The 25,022-nt window shown below is 45.6% G+C and overlaps 2 long non-coding RNA genes across 2 annotated transcripts; both read right to left on the bottom strand.

Moving 5' to 3' along the window:
• Positions 1 to 6,514: 6,514 nt before the first annotated feature.
• LOC135368186 (uncharacterized) lies at positions 6,515 to 7,517 on the bottom strand. Its single transcript, XR_010414715.1, has 2 exons — positions 7,406 to 7,517; positions 6,515 to 6,872 (listed from the first exon to the last, which is right to left on the bottom strand). It is a non-coding gene; the product is annotated as an uncharacterized LOC135368186 (long non-coding RNA).
• Positions 7,518 to 7,556: 39 nt separating this feature from the next.
• LOC135368191 (uncharacterized) lies at positions 7,557 to 8,241 on the bottom strand. Its single transcript, XR_010414716.1, has 3 exons — positions 8,179 to 8,241; positions 7,767 to 8,101; positions 7,557 to 7,678 (listed from the first exon to the last, which is right to left on the bottom strand). It is a non-coding gene; the product is annotated as an uncharacterized LOC135368191 (long non-coding RNA).
• Between the last annotated feature and the right edge of the window lie 16,781 nt (positions 8,242 to 25,022).

Consider the following 25,022-nt stretch of genomic DNA (forward strand, 5'->3'; position numbering starts at 1 on the left):
CTTGCAGGCGGTTATCCCACGCCGGCTTACAGGCAAAGATGTGTCGGCTTCGTCTGAGCAGGGCTCTCGGGAAGATAAGTTCTGCAATAACAGATAAAACTTGTCACCGAATGGAGCAGAAGTTGCACAGGCCAGCGCTCTGCTGCTGCAAACACCAAAAGGAACTGAGCGTTGCAGGAGACTCGAGTTTATGTCCCAAAGACGGAAGCGGATGTGTCGTCGTCGTCGTTCGAACGCAGGCTCTTGGAGCAGGTTATGCAGAGAACTTGCAGGCGGTTATCCCACGCCGGCTTACAGGCAAACACGTGTCGGCTTCCTCTGAGCAGGGCTCTCGGGAAGATAAGTTCTGCAATAACAGATAAAACTTGTCACCGAATGGAGCAAAAGTTGCACAGGCCAGCGCTCTGCTGCTGCAAACACCAAAAGGAACTGAGCGCTGCAGGAGACTCGAATTTATGTCCCAAAGACGGAAGCTGAAGTGTCGTCGTCGTCGTTCGAACCCAGGCATTTGGAGCAGGTTATGCAGAGAACTTGCAGGCGGTTATCCCACGCCGGCTTACAGGCAAAGATGTGTCGGCTTCGTCTGAGCAGGGCTCTCGGGAAGATAAGTTCTGCAATAAGAGATAAAACTTGTCACCGAATGGAGCAGAAGTTGCACAGGCCAGCGCTCTGCTGCTGCAAACACCAAAAGGAACTGAGCGTTGCAGGAGACTCGAGTTTATGTCCCAAAGACGGAAGCGGATGTGTCGTCGTCGTCGTTCGAACGCAGGCTCTTGGAGCAGGTTATGCAGAGAACTTGCAGGCGGTTATCCCACGCCGGCTTACAGGCAAACACGTGTCGGCTTCCTCTGAGCAGGCCTCTCGGGAAGATAAGTTCTGCAATAACAGATAAAACTTGTCACCGAATGGAGCAAAAGTTGCACAGGCCAGCGCTCTGCTGCTGCAAACAGCAAAAGGAACTGAGCGCTGCAGGGGACTCGAATTTATGTCCCAAAGACGGAAGCTGAAGTGTCGTCGTCGTCGTTCGAACGCAGGCACTTGGAGCAGGTTATGCAGAGAACTTGCAGGCGGTTATCCCACGCCGGCTTACAGGCAAAGATGTGTCGGCTTCGTCTGAGCAGGCCTCTCGGGAAGATAAGTTCTGCAATAACAGAGAAAACTTGTCACCGAATGGAGCAAAAGTTGCACAGGCCAGCGCTCTGCCGCTGCAAACACCAAAAGGAACTGAGCGTTGCAGGAGACTCGAGTTTATGTCCCAAAGACGGAAGCGGAAGTGTCGTTGTCGTCGTTCGAACGCAGGCACTTGGAGCAGGTTATGCAGATAACTTGCAAGCAGTTATCCCACGCCGGCTTACAGGCAAACACGTGTCGGCTTAGTCTGAGCAGGCCTCTCGGGAAGATAAGTTCTGCGCTCATCACACGAGCACGGACGGCATTACGATGCTGCGATCCAGGCGATGCCAGCAATCCGCCGAAATTTCAGCACCTGATCAACTTCACCACTAACTGCACAGGTATATGGCAGGTATAGGTATATACCACAGGTGAACCGGTAACTCATTGTTCACAGTTGCACAGTATTATATATGACACAGGCAGGCAACACAGTGCATGAATTATCGCATTTCTTTTTTTTTTTTTTTTGTGCGGTGCTAACCACAAAAGTTAAAATGCGAGCCTGCAGCTGCTTCAGTAGCTAGTACTATACGCGATAAGATCGGGTGTATTGTCTCCAGAACACCCTTTTCCCAAATGATGTTTTCAATGGATTACGCCCCTAATAAAAGTGTTGTTCTTTAAAGCACCTATTGTAGGAGTGCTTCCTATAAAATATCCTTAGGTAAAAAGGGGTGTATTAAAATACACCAGCCACTGTGGTGTGAAAAAATGAATCAGTTATATAGGACAAGCAATTTACTCAAAAAAGGTGTAAAATGATTTACTGTGTGTCATAACCCTGCAGCAACTCAAGTCCAATACTTGTGCGCACCGCATTGTACAAAAGCTTTTTGTATCACTCAATGTAAATGCATAACGATACATAATTGTAGATACGCTGGGCGCGGCTAGGGTTTTCTCCAGGAGGGAAGGGGGGGGGGGGGGGCGAGTGCAGGGCGGGAGCGGAGGTGTGCGGGCCAGTGCTTAATTTCTTTAGTTCTGGGTGTCGAATACGCCCGCCACTATATTGTTTTGGCTCAGTGACCCTATGCTTCGGAATTTTTACGTTTTGCCGTTTCTCGGCAACGCAATCCCCTGTCCGTGCCAAGGCTCGCTCCTGATTTTTGTTTTATACTACGTTTGCCGTCGCCACTCCTGCTGCCCTTTCCGTCAGCGATGATCTCATCTCTGTAATTTTGCAAAAACGAGAACACACGGTGAAACAGCAGTGTCCAGTTGTCACACATTAACAATATCAAGCGGTGGTTTGTTTTCAGCAGATACGGACTTCAGTATTAGTATAGACGATAATTCTCTACCCTCACTCCCTAAGTCCCTCACTCTTTAAACATAAACTGTAGACGCCTTTGCTTTTCTCGCGCAAAAGAGTTGACAACTTTTTCCACAAATGTGTCGTCGCCACTCACTTTTTCGCGATGAAGGATAATCATACACAACGCTCAACAAGAGAGAAACTGATGTTCTGTGGCTGGAACAACATAGAAAGGACAGATACAAACAAAGCCTCAAATTGCCTAAGAAATCAACGATGAAAGCTGGCTAACCTTTTCAGTGACTTTCACCTTTCATACACAACGCGTTTAGCCGGTCCTCAGTCATTGTGGAACGAAGCCAGATTTTTACCCTGCGCAGGGTGCTGAAAGACCGTTCCACGGTAGATGTTGTAGCAGGCAAACTTAATCCGATAAGCATAGCTGCCCTCACTTTGGGGGAAAAAAACTGCATCACGGAGCGAGTCTATGAAGTCTACTGTCGTGTCTGCCCCTACTTTGGATGTCTTCCACATTTGGTACCAGGTCTTCGCCTTTTCAGGAAAACCCTGCAGCAGATTTCCGTAGACCTGTTCAGCATCCTTCATCATTTTCAAGAATGCTTCCATTTCCATTTCCAGCATATAACGAAGATGCAGTTGAAAAATGTAGTGTCCGGGCCTGCTGTTGTCCGAAAAGCGCTCGCCTAGACAGGTTATCAGTGAATCAAAATTCGGGATATATATTGCTCGCCGGTAATACTGGACCACGTCTTCTTGACTTGTAGCCGACCCACGCAACCGACCTTCTTGCGAGAAGCGCGCGGGAGCCTCAACTGAACGTCGAACTCTTCTGCGACGGGCTGAACCTTTGAGAAGATCTCTTCAAATTCGTCTTCTGCGTGCTCGCGGTGGCACTGAAATACTTCGAGAAGGTTGTCAACGTGCTCTTTTACGGTCAGCAAATCAATGTTAGTACCTTGAAGGGAGTTGCTAACAGGCTTCAATATCGTAGAATAGCGTTCGATGACTCGCGGGCATATGATGAATGAAGGTGTTGTAGCCGAGCAAAAATTTGGAAAGCTCCTTCTCTTGTGTTTCTGTTTCCAGGCTCTTCCGAAAGTTTTGATAAGGCCCTAAGTACTGCCCCAAAATTTACACCGAAATGCCGCATGCTCTTGTACGTAGACGTCCACGTCTCACAACGCAGGGGATTGTTTGGTATTTGCTTACGCCCAGAGCACTTCCTCGGAAAAAATTCACAATCTCTTTGAGGGTGCCAATAGTGTTCCGTACTGCACTCACGTCGTTCAAGTAATCGATTACCAGGTTCAGTCGATGTGAGGCGCAGTGGAAAAATAGGGCTGCTGGATGGAGCTCTCGGATCCGCCTCTGCACTCCTCCAATGTGCCCCGCCATTGTCGAGCAGCCGTCGTAACCTTGGCCAACCAGCCTTTTGGTATCAAACCCACAACTGTACAGCTTTGACACGATAGCGTTGGCAATGGATTCCGCAGAGTAGTCGTGTGGTCCTGTACATCCTAGACACTCCTCACGAACGATGTATTACAATGCAAAGCCTTCTAAAGACGTCCCGGGATCTTCCATATTGCACCCGGGTGATGTCGTTGTTTGTTTAGCACTCGACACTCTTCCCTGCAATCGTATGCCACTGTCATCCTTCCCCGTGTGCCCTGTGTTCTGACGTTTGAAAAACGTTCGTATGTCCATACCTGTGCAGAATAGCACCTGCAATTAGCTTAAACGGCCCCCGATATAACGCGTGTGCGTAGGAAAAGTTATACTCACCAAAGTGTGACTTATCCGAAATGCGGACTTACTATGGCGGTGCAATATGGCATAGCAACGAGCGCAAATTGCGAGACACAAGCTGTTCACCAGTTCAAGCCAGGCGCGATGATGCAATGGGCTGAAAATGTGAACGCTATGCAAGTAGAAAAGCGTTTGCGCCGTCCTCTCTTCTTCTCATGCGCAGAGCCGCACTTACATAGCGTAGTTAGGTATACACCATGAAAGAAAAGTGTGCTGTTCCCAATACGAGCTGACCCCAGATGGATATTGTTCATCGTCGTTAAATGTGTTGGGGAATAAGGGATGAAATGCTGTGTTTGCAAGGTGCTGACCCGTGTTTACGCTGTCTGGTGAATTAGATATCGGCGTTCCCACGACAGGATTTATCTGGTGTGTCCTTGGCGGCCGGAATCGTCATAATAATCCGAGACAGACATAGCGTCTGAAGAGACAACAGACAAGGAGGCTAACCCTTGTACTAATTGGATAGGAATACTGGATACTGCGTACTCAGGAAGATAAATATCCTCAGTCAGCATAATGTACAGCAGGCCATGCCACTCACCTGTAACAGCTCACATGAAAAGCCGGTCATATTAAGGAGGAACAGAAAGTTCGTTCCGCACTGTACCAATCTAACCACGTCAAAAAAGAAACGAAAGAAAACGTTATTATGCTCAAACGACCGCGTTAAACGGGCCATGGAGCCTGGAGCCAGGGGGGGGGGGGCAACTGCCCCCTTGCCCCTCCCTGACGGCGCCCCTTTGCTACAAGTATTTTGTACGCACCACTCTCAGCGGACCCAGCGAAGCTTGTCTGCACAGTGTGCGGGCAAGTTGCACGTGCCGCACGGCAGGACTGCAGATAATTTGCACCACCTGAGCTTGTCTTGACGTACGCTGGAAATCTCCGACACACGGTGCTGGAAGCAATGTTTACCGCCCCCACACTGCTACCACCCACGGTCGGGATCAAGCGGTTATCGAACTTTGAGCTCAGCAAGCCAATACGTTAGCTTGTCGATAGAATATGTAACATAAAGCGTTTTTAGTGTCTATAGCAGGGTTGCGGAGTTGCCACTCAGAGCCCGGAATGGAATTGGAATGGAATGGCGGAAACTGTCCACGGAATGGAATGGGAATTGAAGTAGCCATTGTTTCGCAGGCGGAATGGAATTGGAATGTAATGGTCAAATATTGTCTTTTGTCACACGGTCAAGGGCGATTGTTTGGTTTGGTTTTAAGAAAAAATAAAATGGAGATTTTGGCTTCACTAGTGTGAGGCAGCAACCCCACATCACTTTCACCAGTTCCTGTAGTGAAGAAACTCCTGTGATGATGATGCTAATGAGGAGGAGGAGAAGAGGAGGAGGGCAAAATAACCACAATTTTGTGCTTTTTCTGTGCTGGGTAATGTCAATCGCCTCTATAGCACTGCTGGGATAGCGAGTACGGTTACCGGTCCTAATTCTTTTATTAGTGGAATTAAAGGAATGGAATGGGGTTGCCAAGCCATTCCAGGAGTGGCAATTGACCATACCTTCTCATTCCGAGGATCGAATTGAAAGGAATGGAATTATCACAAATCTTCATTCATTGGAATGGAATTGAATTGAATGGGTGATCCCATTCCACAACCCTGGTCTATAGTGTGTCACGCCAAATTTGCCACGTGTGCACACAAAACCGAAAAAATAATGATACCACAGTTGGGTGAAAACCCAAGTGCAAGTCCAGCTTGAATGAGAAACAGAAACACAGTAGGAAACAGAAACACACAACATATGTGAAGTATTGGTTTGTACTGCTAGTGCACATATCACTATGCCACGGAGTGCACAATGAAAAGTAGTGTGCTGGCTAATGGTAGAAAGGGTCAACAGCAGTTTGAGCTGCAAATTGCTTAATGACTGAAAGATCTGAAAAAAAATCATAACTATTCATTACACGCTTTCCAAATGCCTTCATGACTATTTTGTGTTGCATAAAGCAGGCCAGATTCTAATAGCCAGTTTTATCAATATCAGGCAACAGCTGAAGTAATATTAGATTTCCATCACACTGGTACAAGCCACTGTCTGACATGAGGTTGTGATGTACATCACTGGTGGAACAAGGTAGAGAGTTAAAAGTAATATCACATGATATGTCAACTAGTGTTGATGAAACTGGACCTAGGAAACTACAGTAGTGAATGTAATCAGTGAAAGTGATGGATGAATATGATAATGCACCCCTGCGAGTACGCTCTACACATCTCTCTGACGGCACAGACTCCAGTACCAAATACTTTATTGCAAATCAGTAAGGGTGATTGTGATGGGGGGATGTATATGGAGGTATTGTGGGGCTTCTGTGTATACACGCTAAAATTAGAAACGCTTTACGTAAGTGTTAGAAATCATAACAGTGACAACTCACCAGCTTTTTCATTTCATGTTCATCACTTAGTGATTGGTCAAATTACAAGAACTGCTCCAGCTCAGTGAATGGCTCAAAGTCACTGCATTCACCAACAGTAGATTGTGATAGGTGTTGCTCAAGGATAGAGAAGAGACCATTTAGCTGCGACGAGTGATCTTCCAGTGTGATTCTCATTGTGTGAAGAATCCTCAAGACCTCATTTTGAAATGCTGCAAGACAACACAGATAATTAGGCAAAATGTGTCACATCTCTAAGGAAAGCAATGAAAGTGAACTAAACCACAGGGAAGTCGCACAGATGGTTCACAACCTGACAGTAAATTCAAAAGCACCCCGTGGTTTAGCGACTGCGGTTTGACATTAGCACCTTTCAGTCAGACATGTGAACATAATCACGCAAGCATCAACGCATGTTGTAAGGATGTACACAGGTACACCTGGCACCTAAAGCTGTTGAAAGGAGGTAAAACAGCCCTGGGTCGACTGCCCAATGGTAATCAGGACATGTCTATCCCTTCGTGTCGCCTAGTCTCGGGGTTTTACATTATATGTCAACTTGACCAGCTCGCTCCCTTCTTAGCTACCTTTTGTTACCAAGCATATTAGATTGCTGACTATTAAATCGTACTAAAAATTGAGAAATATTGCCTTTCATTTTCTCCGTGCGGCCTTTTTCAACCAATGTATGCACATTCAAGACCCTATTACGACCGTGGATACCGAACAGCTGACAATGACAAACCTCCTGCATGTAGTATGCTGGCTGTGGGAGCAGAAAATATGGAGCCTTGCGCGCGAGCACCTCTGTGTTGTGAGCTTGGCGTCGAACCTGCGATGGTTTCTGGAACATTACAAAGTGCTTTGAATTTCCAACAAAGCAACTTCACTGTCATACCCCTTGATGCTGTAGGATCAGGGCGAGGTTCTGTAGTACCAAACCCGGGCCTCACACTACAGTTGCCAGACGACTCAGACCGTGGGAAGTGCTCTGTACACCCCGCATTGCTACCAGTGGCTATGATACGGTGCATAAGGGATAGCACAATTTATGGCGTGACGCACTACCACAATAGAAATATTTTGCACACCCGGTGCTTCCTCACCGTGAAACTTTGAAGTGCTCCCTCTGTCCCTTCCCTGAGTGGAATGTCGCTGCTGCATTCGTACAGTTGGCTGTCCAGGGCTTTCTGAAAGAGCACAGCCGTGCTGTGATAAATACATGGTCCGAAGAAAACTGCGTCCACCCACTGGCACATCAAAACCAATCAATGTGTATTCATGCAAGCCCTTGTGCTTGTAGCAGTTTTCATACCGTTCAGCTGTTGAATAGTACAATCAGACAAGTATGGAGCATATCCGGTGTGGCATGTGTCGGTGAAAAACTCTGATGCAGGAACGTACGCGGAATACGCTGTGGACCTAGCAGTGCCTGGGGCATCTGCAATATGACAGACGACATGTTAGCGCTTGCTGGTCTCATCTGCATTCACGGTAGTCAACCATGAAGTAGCCTACCGTATGCAACTGCTGCTCCACTTAAACTGCTCGAGTCAGTACGACATCGCTCCTGTGACATCGAGTCAATCTCTCAAGGCATTCGCTGCTCGATCGTAGAAAAATATTTGGGCAACTATCAACTATCTGTGATTTACTTGTCACGTAGCTTGGTACATGCTGAAGATGTCGGCTGAATTGTCTACACATCAGAGGTTGTGGAACTGAAATTTGGATGGGGAGTAACAGCCTAGCTAGTGAATAAGTTATTCCTACTTTAAGTGAATAAAACGGTCTTGTACCCTATCAGCAGAAATTATGCATTATCTGCCAGTTGTATAACAATGAAGAGATGTGTATATGGAAACAATTTCACTGCAATAGCTAGATCCTAAGGTAAATTACCTCAAGGTTACAGAATTCATGGTCTACGCACATAGTGCAGCAGCCACAAAACTATACTCACGCACAATTTTGTATATGCTAGTACTTTGTATGTGTATAGTTTGATCACTGTTCAATGCCTCTACGGCTATTTTCCATGCTGTCGCCCAAAATTTTCCGGTACGAGCATAAAGCTTATCTACCTGTGTATGGTGCATGATGAATCTGGTTAAAGGAAGAACTGTGTACCGAAGGAACTGCACGTGAAGTTGGATGTACTGGGACTGAGCTCTGCTCTGAATATGAGGCAGTGTTGTTAGCGTCAGCTGCAGGCAGCAGCTCTGAAATAGTTCACATAGAGGGCATTTGCTCACAATTAGCATTTACTTAACATATGTAACTTCCTCTTACCATGAGTAGAAGGTGTAAGGCCAGTGTGGTATTGCTTGGTAAGGCTGCCAAGGCTTCTGTGCTGCGTGCGCCTGGACCCTGGTGGACAGCTGTCTGGTGCTGTCCCAATGGGTACCAAAAGAGGCGTTGATGATGATTCAGCTTTTATTTGCGCAAAAGTAAATTCGGCAATCGAGACCAAAAGAGGACAAAGTATAGGGTCATTATGCATGCGGCTTTTTTTATAGAGAAGTAATGTAAAGATCAAAACAGAAAGAAAGTAGCAAAAGGGAGAAAAAGTTATGAAGCAATACGGTGCTGAAATACTTGCAGGCGCACCTCAATAGAACATACACATATAACATATATAGATGGGTAGAAATCCAGTGAACCGGTAGAGATGTAGGAAGGGAGTTGCCTCAGGACAGAAGCCGCTGATATTTCGAACAGAGACTGTTCTTCTGGACACCGTCCTCATCATTGGCATGGTATTTAAAGGGTGAGGTGTGACGTGTTTAAAGGCTCATGCAAATTGTGGGTCAACAGCCCGGAGGGGTGTTGGATATGGATGAGGACGGTGCCCAGAAGAAGAACAGTCACTGTTCGAAATATCGGCGGCTTCTGTCCTGAGGCAACTCCCTTCCCATATCACATATAGCTATAGAGTAAAATTCGCGCAGAAGATTATGTTCGAGAATGCCCCCAGTGAATGCACCTCTTGTTCAATAGATAACCTGGAAACTTATCATAGTGAAATAGGGGTAACTTGGTGACTACCCCCGTAGAATACCTGGACGAGGTGGCAATGATGCTCCGGCAGTGTCGCTGTCTGAATCGCTGCTAATCAATCTGCATCGTTTTCTTCGTACACGTTGTGAATCAGCATCAGATTGTAAATCAGACGTCTCTACAGCTGCAGGCAGTTCTTTTCGTGCATCCTCATAAGATCCTAGTCATGGAAATAGGGTAATTAAAAAAAAAGCTTGTGCAGAGTATAGCACGCACAGTGAAAGGGTTGCGACAGGTGATTCCATGCTATACCAGACAGACGTGAAAGACAATTTTTTAACTATATTGTGAACCTACATTCCAATTTTTGCAGCAAAAAGGTTAAAAGAAATGTTGAAAAGTCTACATCGCGAATACTGAAACTCACCCAGCTCCAACATCCCAGCACCCATCGCTACCACTGAGGCAGCGTGAGAGAGGTCACATAGTTACGTATACCAATGGGAGTGGCTGCAATTCTGAACGAACTCTCCAATGTCAGTTCTTTTCTGAGTATTCTTTATGTGTTAGTAGTAATGTATCAGCTCAACTGGCCCACAACTCACACAGTGGCCTGGACGCCATTAATTAGCAATTAGAGCAATTTGGGACCCCCCACATTAATCAGGATGATTCAGGGAGTCATTACACTAATTGGGGACCATCTAGGACGTGTCCAGACCACTGTGTAAGTTGTGGGCTAGTTGAGCTGATAAAAATAAAAAAATAGGTAGAAAATAAAATAAAAAGATAGAGATAGAGTGGAGAGAAGGAGTTTAGTTGAAGATCAACGACGCCATCTTGTAGAAAGCGGTCCGGAACGGCCGCTGGGCGACGGAGCACGGAGGCAGGTTGCAAAGCATCGCAGCACCAGTTCCGGACATCCTGTGACGTCAGCTGTGACGTCATCATGGCATGTCTGGGCAAGTTAGGACAGCTCTGGACATGCAAGGAGAAAAACACTCGTAATACAGAGGCTGGGAAAGCAAGAGTATGCAAACCATCAATAGCTAACAAGAAAATAGAACTAGTTACACAACAAATGATCCCACCACAACAGGAGCGCAGAACCATGCGACTGCTCCATCCGAGAGGCAGGCAGAAACTGACTCGTAATGATTTTTTGTCCTTTATAAAGCCCGGCAGCTGCACCCCCTAGCGGTTACTTTCTCAACTAATCTCACAACAAAATTATTAAGAATCACGCCAGCACTACTGCCGTTCCCAAGGCAGAAGATGGTAGAAAATGCCGGGGATGCCCGGACAACAGCAGCCAGCACTCGCACGAAAATCGCAAACAAAGCGGGAACAAAGTTGGCGAAAGCATTAGTTACACAACAAATCACCTCACCACAGCAGGAGCGCAGACCGATGCGACTGCTCTCCGTGACAGCCCGCCAGAAACTGAGCGAGCGCAGGGAGCGCACGTCTGCTTTCCGCGACAGCCGGAGAGAAACTGACTGGGGCGCCGCTCCGCCGCCGCTACGCATACGCGCTCCTAGCGCCCTCTGGGGCGACCACCTCCGAGAGGCTAAGAGTGAAGAGCATTCCTGCGCCCCCTGCTGGCCATTCACATTGGTCGTGAGGCTAAGAGAGAAGAGCATTCCTGCGCCCCCTGCTGGCCGTTCTCATTGGTCGTGACGTCATCCTATTGTCTCAGGGCTACCCTGTTTTTTTCCACTAATGCTCCTTTGGTGAATCTACAATGAAGCCACAGTATGACGTCATCATGCACCTGCGTGGCTCAAGGACGCGTACGCTCTAGACAGGGGACCTATTATTTATTGAATCACTATCCCATGATTATTTCCTTTATTCTTCTATAACGATTGAATAGGAAACTATTGCAGAAGAGCACCATGCATGAAAGCTGATCGTAGGAATTCCAAAGTCTTACTAAATGAGACTTGCAAAAGAACAAAATATCCTAACACGTAACTCCATCAACGGCAAATAAGAGGACTAGGTACTCAACAAATCAACAAAGAGTACGGGTAAACAGGAGCGCAGAACTCAGGGCAGCACTATCGTCAAGACAACAATGTTCCTTGTCAAAAAATAAAAAAATAAAAAACGTCAACACAGGAAAGCATGCATATCGGGGCATGTCAGAACACGTCAGCACAAATTGTACGACTGCTGGGCAACAGAGGAAAACAAACAAACACTTGAACAGAGTGAAAAAGACACTCACCATCATTTTTCCCGTTCACAGCATTCCCTCATTGTAAATCCGCTCGTCACAAAATCCACCTGCATCGTCGAACACCATTCACCAGTGACGAACCACACATCCGCACCCCATCAGAGGCAGACAGAACCCCACCGAAGCTACGCTCTTCCACTGACGGCCAACGCCAGGAGCAGAATTTGCGTGTCGAGACCTGTCAGTGTCCAAGAGAGAAGTGAAACCTTGCGCCCCCTGCAGGCCGTTCTCATTGGTCGTGACGTCATCCTATTGTCTCAGGGCTACACAGTTTTTTTCCACTAATGCTCCTCTAGACAAGGTCAACCTGAAACAATAGTCTCTCGGTATGCGGTCATCATGCAGGTGCGTGGCTCAAGGACGCGTACACTATAGACAGGGCACGTGTTATTTATTGAATCACTATCCCTAGATTATTTCCTTTATTCTACTATAATGATTGCGTAGGGAACTATTGCAGAAAAACACCATAGACAAGAGGAGATTGTAGCATTTCATTCCCAAAGTCTTACTGTACAGGAAAAAAAAAATGGTTCAGCAAGACATAAAGTCACACACCTGTCCCCCTCGCGGTTACTCTCTGAACTAAATGAATCGCAAAATTATTAAGAATTGCTCTACTCCCATTCAAGGCAGCACTATCGTCAAGAATATGCCTTGTACAAAAGGAAAAAAACTACATGCAGAAGGAAAGCATGTCAGAACAAGCCCAGGCATGTCAGCACATGTTTGTCAGACAAGGGGGGAAAAAGCAAAAAGAAACAAAGAAGGAAACCAGCATCAAACTATTTCTTCTTATTCAAAAACAGTGCTCATCATAAATCTGCCCAGGACAATACACACTATTTTTCTATTGCCACACTTTTTTCCAGTAACGGTCAATGCATTGCTACAGACTGCGTGACGTCATCACATCCTGTCTGAAGAAGAAGACACCGGCAAAGACTCCTATTATTTATTGAATCGCAAGATTATTTCCTTTGTCCTACTCTTAATGACATTGATTCTCTCATTAAAATTCAACAAAAAAGCACCCCGCATATTAACGATTTTCACCCCAAAGGCTCATCATGGTCATTAGAATTACAGTAAACTGCCACTGCTCTTTTAAAATAATAAGTGAGACCACTCAACATCACCTCCAGGCTTATGTAATACATGACCCTTTCTATGCTCATACATTCGTTGTCTGAGGCTACACCTGCGAGCAAAAAAGGCGCGGAAGCCGGGTGGGCAAAGTTCCATTCGCGCATGGCGAGCAAAAATGCGCGAAAGCACAAGACAGAACGCCTTTACGGGAACACGATAGCATTCCTATACTATATTAATGATTATTGCATTGCAGTTTAGAAAAACTACAACTATATTAATGATTATTGCATTGCAGTTTAGAAAAACTACAACTAAACTATAATTTTAGGAGCCCAACTTTCTATGGAAACTATAATTGCCCTATTACTTGGATCGCTACTAATGAAGCGCTCCAATTTTTTCTCTCTTCCCATTTCAGCCTTGTCATGCAGGGAAGCAGACTCATATCCAAAATAATTAATTTACACTGAGGGTGCCGTGCTTCAGGAATTCCTATCCTGCGCTCAGACGCAAGCATTTGTTCACGGATAGCTTTAACAGCTGACTTCCTCAACATATCGAACACCCAACAAAATCAAACAAACAATCAGAGAAACCCTCTTCTCAGCTGCACCATGCGACTTTCTTCTGCGTAAAATCGGTGATTTGAAGAAGAGAGCAGCGAAAAATTGCGCGCGCTTGTGCTCGACCTGAAGCATATGCCAATAAACCAAGAAAAAGACACTCATGTCTGGTATCTGATACTGCCACATACACAGACGCATTGCCCTTGCGTAAAGAAAGCACAGGACAGGGATACACAAATATCCTTAGGTGAGCAGGGAAAAGGCTTAAGACCTCAGGTCACCACACATCGCCACGCGGCTAACACAACATGGCACCAACAACATACTAGCGGCGGGAAGAACTGCAACACTGCTAAACAAGTCCAGACATGCCACGATGACGTCACAAATCAGGGGGAAAAAAAGCACACGCATGCACGCACAGAGGACAACGCATTAAACACACGGAGCGCTCAGGAATAATCGTAGCGTTACCGCACATTGCTACGAAGCTCAACGTCTAACACAAGACGGCAGCAACAAGATATTAAAGGATAAAAATTGCAACACTACTGAACAAGTCCAGACATGCGACATCGCATACAAAACACTGCTCATCGGGGAAAAGGCCTAAGCCCGCGGCGGATCATCATAGAGCATACACAACTTCATTTTTCTATTTCGCGTAAACTAAACGCGGTCTGCTTGGAAAACGACGTACAAATTTTCTTAAGGAGCAGAGAAATATATCTACTCCGTGCTCAGATACCAGCATTTCTTCACGGATACCTTTAACAGCTTACTTCGTCAAGATATCGAACAAAACCAAACAAACAACCCCACTTCCACTGGTAGAACACTATTCAGCTTTTACGCAGGAGGCTTTCTTCTACATAAAAAGTAGAGAAAATAAGAAAAGAGCAGCGAAATATTACACGCACATTTGCTTGACTTAAAAAACCTGAAGCATATGCCAATAAACCAAGAAAAAGACACTCATGTCTGCTATATGATAGTGCCACATACACAGACGCATTACCCTTGCGTAAAGAAAGCACAGGACAGGGATACACAAATTTCCTTCAGTGAGCAGGGAAAAGGCTTAAGCCGTACCGTCTAGGAATAATCGGAGAATCACCGCTTATCGCTACGCGGCTAGCACAACATGACAGCAACAAGATATCAGCGAATGGTAAAAATTGCAGCAAGAAAGACACTACTGAACAAGTCTAGACATGCGACATCGAATGCCAAAACACTGGTGATCGGGGAAAAGGGGGGGGGGGGATATGTTTAATAGTGAAAAGGAAAACGGAAATGTCAGCCAGGCTATTGCCAGCTTGCTATTCCGAGAGAGAAAAGAAAAGAAAAGAAAAGAAAAAGGAACTGTGAAACAAAAGAAATAAAAGAAAGGAAAAGATGACAGAAAAACTGGCACGCAGTGCAGTGCAGCACAGGCACGAAGGAAAGTTCGAAGAACGTCCAGTCAGAGGGCAGACGCAAGGCCAGAGTCATTTAAGAAGCGGAGCAGGGCTGTGGTGATGGCCCACTGAGTAGGCCGAGGGACGGGACCGAGGAGGGTGGCCATGGACAGTGTGTTGTAGCCCAGCTGTATTAGACGGCGATGGAGGGCTTGCCGTTGCGGGATGTGCTGCTGGCAGTGCAGAAGACAATGAGCAATGTCGCCCACCTCGCCACAGCTGGAACACAAGGGGGAGCTGGATTGGCCCGGGGAAAAGGGCTAAGCCTGCGGCGGATCATCATAGAGCATACATAAGTTCATTTCGCGTAAACTAAACGCGGTCTGCTTGGAAAACGACGTACAAAGTTTCTTAGGGAGCAGAGAAATATAGCAATTTCTACTCCGTGCTCAGATACCAGCATTTCTGCTCAAAAACCTGCAAAATTAAGCACTGCTTACTTCATCAAGATATCGAACACCCAACAAAATCAAACAAACAACCCCACTTCCACTGATAGAACACTATTCAGCTTTTACGCAGGAGGCTTTCTTCTACATAAAAGTAGAGAAAATAAGAAAAGAGCAGCGAAAAATTACACACACTTTTGCTCGCATAGCAATAAGAGAAAAAAATAAAAATAAAATAAAATATCGACACCCACGCTAATAAACTGTGACAAAGACACCCATTTCTGCTATCAGATAATTATTGCATAATGCTAAATACTCATTTGCATTGTCCCTGCGTGAAGAAAGCACAGGGCAGGGATACACAATTTATCTTAAGCGAGCAGGGAAAGTCACTTCTACTCGAACAGCTTAATACCATAAAGTCTGAATTTTTGCAAAGCAAATAAAGCTTGAACAGCGCTACGAACGTGACAGACACATACTAACAAAGAAACAAATAAACGTACAAACAAACAAACAAACAAACACTTCTATTCATTTCTATTGATAAAGGCGTAAACCACACTACAAGAACAAAGCACGCTGCTTCAGGAAAGCGTATCAAATGCATCGCAACAGGACCGGCTCTCATAAAATAGCCTGCCCAAAACGAAGACTTCACCAGGTTCGCGAGGTAATTCCATTAAAAACGCTCTCGGTCTATCCTACAGATAGCAATGCAAGCGCTGCTTCCCTTATTTTTTAAGCCACTATTCCACGCAATGGTACATAAATGTATCACTCGTGTCACATGAAAAAGCACACACAAAGAACTTACTTGTCAAGTGGGATTCCTGGTTCAGGAAAGCGCGCGCGCACACACAGACACACACTCACATTTTCACAATCACAAACACAACGTCTATTCTCACAACCACATAAATCCATATTATTCCTCAGGTCAATAATTATCCTACCATCGTCAAAAGATGGCTCACTCTTGTATGCGATCGCAAAGCGATAGGTCCTCGTTCCGGATGTAATAGGATATCGCCACTCGGCCGACGCGAACCAAAAAAGAAAGAAAGAAAGGAATGCGCGTTCGGCTATACCTCCACAAAGAAAACGGTGCCGTGCTTCTACGAAGCGCTCATCATACAGGAGTGAATTGTCTTCTTCGTTTTCCTTTTATTTTCTTGCACCCATATATTTTGCAAGAATACTATAGAGCAGAACGGACAAATGTGAACATCATTCGCTACACACTGTAGCTCTCACCATTTTTAAACCAAACCACTTAACATGTGTTCATAGGTCTTCACTAAATAGGTGAGCCGATAATGACTCAAAATGAAATGAAATCAAATAAAATAATCATTCCAGCATCGCTGGCTGCAAGCTTGGGTACCCTGCTTGGGTCTGCTGGCGCTGGAATAAAAGATTTATCGCGAGGGTACTACAATGGTGAGCTCTGCTGCTGTTTAAGTGATAAAACAGTGCACCTGCTCGGGGAAAGGGATCGCGCGCGTCCAAACCGCGAGGCCCGCGTTGCGCTCGCACGGGGAATCGCGCGCGTCGCGTCCCGAGAACGGGTCCGCGCGCGGCTCGTGTGGGGCGCGGTTCGGGAGCACTGTTTTATCACTTATACAGCAGCAGAGCTCACCAATGTAGTACCCTCGCGATAAATCTTTTATTCCAGCGCCAGCAGACCCAAGCAGGGTACCCAAGCTTGCAGCCAGCGATGCTGGAATGATTATTTTATTTGATTTCATTTCATTTTGAGTCATTATCGGCTCACCTATTTAGTGAAGACCTATGAACACATGTTAAGTGGTTTGGTTTAAAAATGGTGAGAGCTACAGTGTGTAGCGAATGATGTTCACATTTGTCCGTTCTGCTCTATAGTATTCTTGCAAAATATATGGGTGCAAGAAAATAAAAGGAAAACGAAGAAGACAATTCACTCCTGTATGATGAGCGCTGCGTAGAAGCACGGCACCGTTTTCTTTGTGGAGGTATTGCCGAACGCGCATTCCTTTCTTTCTTTCTTTTTTGGTTCGCGTCGGCCGAGTGGCGATATCCTATTACATCCGGAACGAGGACCTATCGCTTTGCGATCGCATACAAGAGTGAGCCATCTTTTGACGATGGTAGGATAATTATTGACCTGAGGAATAATATGGATTTATGTGGTTGTGAGAATAGACGTTGTGTTTGTGATTGTGAAAATGTGAGTGTGTGTCTGTGTGTGCGCGCGCGCTTTCCTGAACCAGGAATCCCACTTGACAAGTAAGTTCTTTGTGTGTGCTTTTTCATGTGACACGAGTGATACATTTATGTACCATTGCGTGGAATAGTGGCTTAAAAAATAAGGGAAGCAGCGCTTGCATTGCTATCTGTAGGATAGACCGAGAGCGTTTTTAATGGAATTACCTCGCGAACCTGGTGAAGTCTTCGTTTTGGGCAGGCTATTTTATGAGAGCCGGTCCTGTTGCGATGCATTTGATACGCTTTCCTGAAGCAGCGTGCTTTGTTCTTGTAGTGTGGTTTACGCCTTTATCAATAGAAATGAATAGAAGTGTTTGTTTGTTTGTTTGTTTGTACGTTTATTTGTTTCTTTGTTAGTATGTGTCTGTCACGTTCGTAGCGCTGTTCAAGCTTTATTTGCTTTGCAAAAATTCAGACTTTATGGTATTAAGCTGTTCGAGTAGAAGTGACTTTCCCTGCTCGCTTAAGATAAATTGTGTATCCCTGCCCTGTGCTTTCTTCACGCAGGGACAATGCAAATGAGTATTTAGCATTATGCAATAATTATCTGATAGCAGAAATGGGTGTCTTTGTCACAGTTTATTAGCGTGTGTGTCGATATTTTATTTTATTTTTATTTTTTTCTCTTATTGCTATGCGAGCAAAAGTGTGTGTAATTTTTCGCTGCTCTTTTCTTATTTTCTCTACTTTTATGTAGAAGAAAGCCTCCTGCGTAAAAGCTGAATAGTGTTCTATCAGTGGAAGTGGGGTTGTTTGTTTGATTTTGTTGGGTGTTCGATATCTTGATGAAGTAAGCAGTGCTTAATTTTGCAGGTTTTTGAGCAGAAATGCTGGTATCTGAGCACGGAGTAGAAATTGCTATATTTCTCTGCTCCCTAAGAAACTTTGTACGTCGTTTTCCAAGCAGACCGCGTTTAGTTTACGCGAAATGAACTTATGTATGCTCTATGATGATCCGCCGCAGGCTTAGCCCTTTTCCCCGGGCCAATCCAGCTCCCCCTTGTGTTCCAGCTGTGGCGAGGTGGGCGACATTGCTCATTGTCTTCTGCACTGCCAGCAGCACATCCCGCAACGGCAAGCCCTCCATCGCCGTCTAATACAGCTGGGCTACAACACACTGTCCATGGCCACCCTCCTCGGTCCCGTCCCTCGGCCTACTCAGTGGGCCATCACCACAGCCCTGCTCCGCTTCTTAAATGACTCTGGCCTTGCGTCTGCCCTCTGACTGGACGTTCTTCGAACTTTCCTTCGTGCCTGTGCTGCACTGCACTGCGTGCCAGTTTTTCTGTCATCTTTTCCTTTCTTTTATTTCTTTTGTTTCACAGTTCCTTTTTCTTTTCTTTTCTTTTCTTTTCTCTCTCGGAATAGCAAGCTGGCAATAGCCTGGCTGACATTTCCGTTTTCCTTTTCACTATTAAACATATCCCCCCCCCCTTTTCCCCGATCACCAGTGTTTTGGCATTCGATGTCGCATGTCTAGACTTGTTCAGTAGTGTCTTTCTTGCTGCAATTTTTACCATTCGCTGATATCTTGTTGCTGTCATGTTGTGCTAGCCGCGTAGCGATAAGCGGTGATTCTCCGATTATTCCTAGACGGTACGGCTTAAGCCTTTTCCCTGCTCACTGAAGGAAATTTGTGTATCCCTGTCCTGTGCTTTCTTTACGCAAGGGTAATGCGTCTGTGTATGTGGCACTATCATATAGCAGACATGAGTGTCTTTTTCTTGGTTTATTGGCATATGCTTCAGGTTTTTTAAGTCAAGCAAAAGTGCGTGTAATATTTCGCTGCTCTTTTTCTTATTTTCTCTACTTTTATGTAGAAGAAAGCCTCCTGCGTAAAAGCTGAATAGTGTTCTACCAGTAGAAGTGGGGTTGTTTGTTTGATTTTGTTGGGTGTTCGATATCTTGACGAAGTAAGCAGTGCTTAATTTTGCAGGTTTTTGAGCAGAAATGCTGGTATCTGAGCACGGAGTAGAAATTTCTATATTTCTCTGCTCCTTAAGAAAATTTGTACGTCGTTTTCCAAGCAGACCGCGTTTAGTTTACGCGAAGTAGAAAAATGAAGTTGTGTATGCTCTATGATGATCCGCCGCGGGCTTAGGCCTTTTCCCCGATGAGCAGTGTTTTGTATGCGATGTCGCATGTCTGGACTTGTTCAGTGTTGCAATTTTTACCCTTCGTTAATATCTTGTTGTTGTTGTCGTCTTGTGTTAGACGTTGAGCTTCGTAGCGATGTGCGGTAACGCTACGATTATTCCTGAGCGCTCCGTGTGTTTAATGCGTTGTCCTCTTTGCGTGCATGCGTGTGCTTTTTTTCTCCTGATTTGTGACGTCCTCGTGGCATGTCTGGACTTGTTTAGCAGTGTTGCAGTTCTTCCCGCTGCTAGTATCTTGTTGGTGTCATGTTGTGCTAGCCGCGTGGCGATGTGTGGTGACCTGAGGTCTTAAGCCTTTTCCCTGCTCACCTAAGGAAATTTGTGTATCCCTGTCCTGTGCTTTCTTTACGCAAGGGTAATGCGACTGTGTATGTGGCATTATGCAAGAATTATCTGGTGGCAGAAATAGGTGTATTTTTCTCACTGTATTGGCGTGCGCTACGGTTTCTTGCAGTTACAGCTATTGGAGCACACATACGTGTAATTTTTCGCGGTTCTTTTCTCCTTTCACGGCTTTTACTCAGAATGTAGATGAGGGGAAACAGTCAGCATCCAGGTAGAGCAGGAGAAAGCCGCTCGGCAGAGGAGAGAGTTCATGAGAATGGAATTTGTTTGTTTTTTGTTATATGTTGAGTGTTAGTATTCGCTTTCCTCGATATGTTGAGGAAGTCAGCCGTTATAGGTATTTGTGCAGAAATGCTGGTATCTGAGTGTGTGGAGTAGAAATTCCTATAAAGCACCTCTCCTTGTGCATTCCTGAGCTGCTGTGTGCGCGCGCGTGCTTCTTTTTCCTGGATTGCGACGTCATGATGGCATGTTGGGGCTTGTTTAGCAGTGTTGCAATTTTACCCGCCGCTATTATCTTGTTATCTTGTGTTAGCCGCGTAGCGATGTCCAGTGACTCTGCTATTATTCCTGAGGTCTTAAGCCTTTTCCCTGCTCACCTAAGGAAATTTGTGTATCCCTGTCCTGTGCTTTCTTTGCCACAATGCATCTGTGTATGTGGCACTATCAGATACCAGACATGAGTGTCCTTTTCTTGGTTTATTGGCATATGCTTCAGGTTTTTTAAGTCAAGCACAAGTGCGCGCAATTTTTCGCTGCTCTCTTCCTCAGATCACCGATTTTACGAAGAAGACAGTCGCATGGTACAGCTGAGAAGAGGGTTTCTCTGATTGTTTGTTTGATTTTGTTGGGTGTTCGATATGTTGAGGAAGTCAGCTGTTAAAGGTATCCGTGAAGAAATGCTTGCACCTGAGCGCAGGATAGGAATTCCTGAAGCACGGCACCCTCAGTGTAAATTAATTATGTTGGATATGAGTCTGCTTCCCTGCATGACAAGGCTGAAATGGGAAGAGAGAACAAATTGGAGCGCTTCATTAGTAGCGATCCAAGTAATAGGGCAATTATAGTTTCTATAGAAAGTAGAATTTTAATGGGCTCCTAAAATTATAGTTTAGTTGTAGTTTTTCTAAACTGCAATGCAATAATCATTAATATAGTATAGGAATGCTATCGTGTTCCCGTAAAGGCGTTCTGTCTTGTGCTTTGGAATGCGCGAATAGAACTTTGCTCGCAGCCTTTCCCGCCTTTATGCTCGCAATGCACGAATGGAACTTTGCCCACCCGGCTTCCGCGCCTTTTTTGCTCGCGGGTGTAGCCTCAGACAACGAATGTATGAGCATAGAAAGGGTCACGTATTACATAAGCCTGGAGGTGATGTTGAGTGGTCTCACTTACTATTTTAAAAGAGCAGTGGCAGTTTACTGTAATTCTAATGACCATGATGAGCCTTTGGGGTGAAAATCGTTAATATGCGGGGTGCTTTTTTGTTGAATTTTAATGAGAGAATCAATGTCATTCAGAGTAGGACAAAGGAAATAATCTTGCGATTCAATAATTAATAGGAGTCTTTGCCGGTGTCTTCTTCAGACAGGATGTGATGATGTCACGCAGTCTGTAGCAATGCGTTGACTGTTACTGAAAAAAGTGTAGCAAAATGGGTGTGTATTCCCCTGGACAGATTTATGATGAGCACTGTTTTTGAACAAGAGGAGTGCGTGTGCTTGGAAATAGTTTGATGCTGGTTTCCTTCTTTGTTTCTTTTCGCTTTTTCCCCCTTGTTGTCTGACAAACATGCGCTGACCATGCCTGGGCTTGTTCTGACATGCTTTCCTTCTACATGTAGTTTTTTTCTTTTTGTACAAGGAATATTCTTGACGATAGTGCTGCCTTGAATGGGAATAGTGCTATTCTTAATACTTTTGCGATTCATTTAGTTCAGAGAGTAACCGCGAGGGGGACAGGTGTGTGACTTTATTCAGGAGGAACAAAGCATCATTATTCAATTATCTACCTGGCTCTCGGGTGGGATGAACATGCCTTGCTGCACCATTTTTTCCCTGTACAGTAAGACTTTGGGAATGAAATGCTATAATCTCCTCTTTTCTATGGTGCTCTTCTGCAATAGTTCCCTATGCAATCGTTATAGAAGAATAAAGGAAATAATCTTGGGATAGTGATTCAATAAATAACAGGTCCCATGTCTAGAGCGTGCGCGTTCTTGAGCCACGCACCTGCAAGATGACGTCATACCGTGGCTTCACTGCAGGTTGACCTTGTCTAGAGGAGCATTAGTGGAAAAAAACTGTGTAGCCCTGAGACAATAGGATGACGTTACGACCAATGAGAACGGCCTGCAGGGGGCGCAAGGATTCACTTCTCTCTTGGACACTGACGGGTCTCGACACGCAAATTCTGCTCCTGGCGTTGGCCGTCAGTGGAAGAGCGTAGCTTCGGTGGGGTTCTGTCTGCCTCTGATGGGGTGCGGATGTGTGGTTCGTCACTGGTGAATGGTGTTCGACGATGCAGGTGGATTTTGTGACGAGCGGATTTACAATGAGGGAATGCTGTGAACGGGAAAAATGATGGTGAGTGCCTTTTTCACTCTGTTCAAGTGTTTGTTTTCCTCTGTTGCCCAGCAGTCGTACGATTTGTCCTGACGTGTCCTGATATGCCCCGATATGCATGCTTTCCTTTGTTGACGCTTAGTATTTTTTTCTTTTTTGACAAGGAACATTGTCGTCTTGACGATAGTGCTGCCCCGAGTTCTGCGCGCGTTGATTTGTTGAGTGCCTAGTCCTCTTATTAGCCATTGATGGAGTTACAAGTTAGGATGTTTTGTTCTTTTGCAAGTCTCATTTAGTAAGACTTTGGAATTCCTACGATCAGTTTTCATGCATGGTGCTCTTCTGCAATAGTTTCCTATGCAATCGTTATAGAAGAATAAAGGAAATAATCTTGGGATAGTGATTCAATAAATAATAGGTCCCCTGTCTAGAGCGCACGCGTCCTTGAGCCACGCAGGTGCATGATGACGTCATACCGTGGCTTCACTGCAGATTGACCAAAGGAGCATTAGTGGAAAAAACAGTGTAGCCCTGAGACAATAGGATGATGTCTGGACCAATGAGAACGGCCAGCAGGGGGCGCAGGAATGCTCTTCTCACTTAGCCTCACGACCAATGAGAACGGCCAGCAGGGGGCGCAGGAATGCTCTTCTCTCTTAGCCTCTCGCAGGTGTCGGTAGGAGCGCGCAGAGGGCGCTACGAGCGCGCGCATGCGTAGCACCCGTAGAGTGGCGCTTACGTCAGTCCACCTCTGGCTCTCGTTGGGAGAAGACGTGCGGTCGTTCGCTCCGTCGTCACTTGATCCCTGGCTGTCGACGAGAGCAGTCGCGTCGGTCTGCGCTCCTACTGTGGTGAGGTGATTTGTTGTGTAACTAATGCTTTCGCCAACTTTGTTCCCGCTTTGTTTGCGATTTTCGTGCCCGTGCACGTCGGGTGCTGGTTGCTGTTGTCCGGGCATTCCCGCCATTTTCTATCATCTTCTGCCTTGGGACCGGGAGTAGCGCTGGCGTGATTCTTAATAATTTTGTTGTGAGATTAGTTGAGAAAGTAACCGCTAGGGGGTGCAGCTGCGGGGTTTATACAGGACAAAAACCATTACGAGTCAGTTTCTGCCTGCCTCTCGGATGGAGCAGTCGCATGGTTCTGCGCTCCTGTTCTGGTGGGCTCATTTGTTGTGTAACTAATTGTTTTTTCTTGTTAGCTATTGATGGTTTGCATACTCTTGCTTTCCCAGCCTCTGTATTACAAGTGTTTTTCTCCTTTCATGTCCAGAGCTGTCCTAACTTGCCCAGACATGCCATGATGACGACACAGCTGACGTCACAGGATGTGCGGAACTGGTGCTGCGATGCTTTGCAACCTGCCTCTGTGCTCCGTCGCCCGGCGATGGTCAGCGGCCGTTCCGGGCCGCTTTCTTCAAGATGGCGTTGTTGATCTTCAACTAAACTCCTTCTCTCCACTCTATCTCTATCTTTTCATTTTATTTTCTACCTATTTTTTTATTTTTTATCAGCTCAACTAGCCCACAACTCACACAGTGGTCTGGACACGTCCTAGATGCGCCCCAATTAGTGTAATGACTCCCTGGTGGGTCCTAATTACTGTGGGGGGTCCCAATTAGCTCTAATTGCTCATTAATGGCGTCCAGGCCACTGTGTGAGTTGTGGGCCAGTTGAGCTGATACACTACTACTTGTGTTCAGTACTCCAGAGTGGCGTACAATGAATGAGTGAGGTAATGAACCACATATATCAAAGTGCCACAACCCCATTAAGAGGATGGACACTGCAGCAGAGAAAAAAAAAGAAGAATGATCTTGATGTGGGTAGCGCGAGACAAGTGGGAGCAAGGGCACCCCTCTGATAACTTACACTTTTTTTTCACTTTTACAAGCAAAAACTAATAAAAAGAGTGCATGATTTTGAAGTGGAGACAAACAGCTGGCAAACACTTGCAAAATCCCTCTATCACGGCGCACTCCACTCTTGTCCAGTTCGGATCTGGAGCTTGACCTTTAATTACCATACTGCGTAGCTTGTTAGTGTTCTTTTCGGTAGGCCACCAGCAAACGTTTCCCTCCACCCAGCTGGTGTGCACAACTGCTACGTCATTGTTCTCGCCAGGAAACTTCACGATTACAAAGTCTCCTTTACCTGCATAGTACATCAATGTATGAGAGAGTGTACTCTTTCAGAGTGTTAGACAAATCACACCTCAGGAGTCAAAGTGCAAAAGGGAAACACCAGAGAAGTGCAGCAGCTGAAGGTACGTAAATGAGATTTGAAGAATGTGGTC

This window comes from Ornithodoros turicata, chromosome 1 (genome assembly GCF_037126465.1).
Source record: "Ornithodoros turicata isolate Travis chromosome 1, ASM3712646v1, whole genome shotgun sequence".
NCBI classification, from domain to species: domain Eukaryota; kingdom Metazoa; phylum Arthropoda; class Arachnida; order Ixodida; family Argasidae; genus Ornithodoros; species Ornithodoros turicata.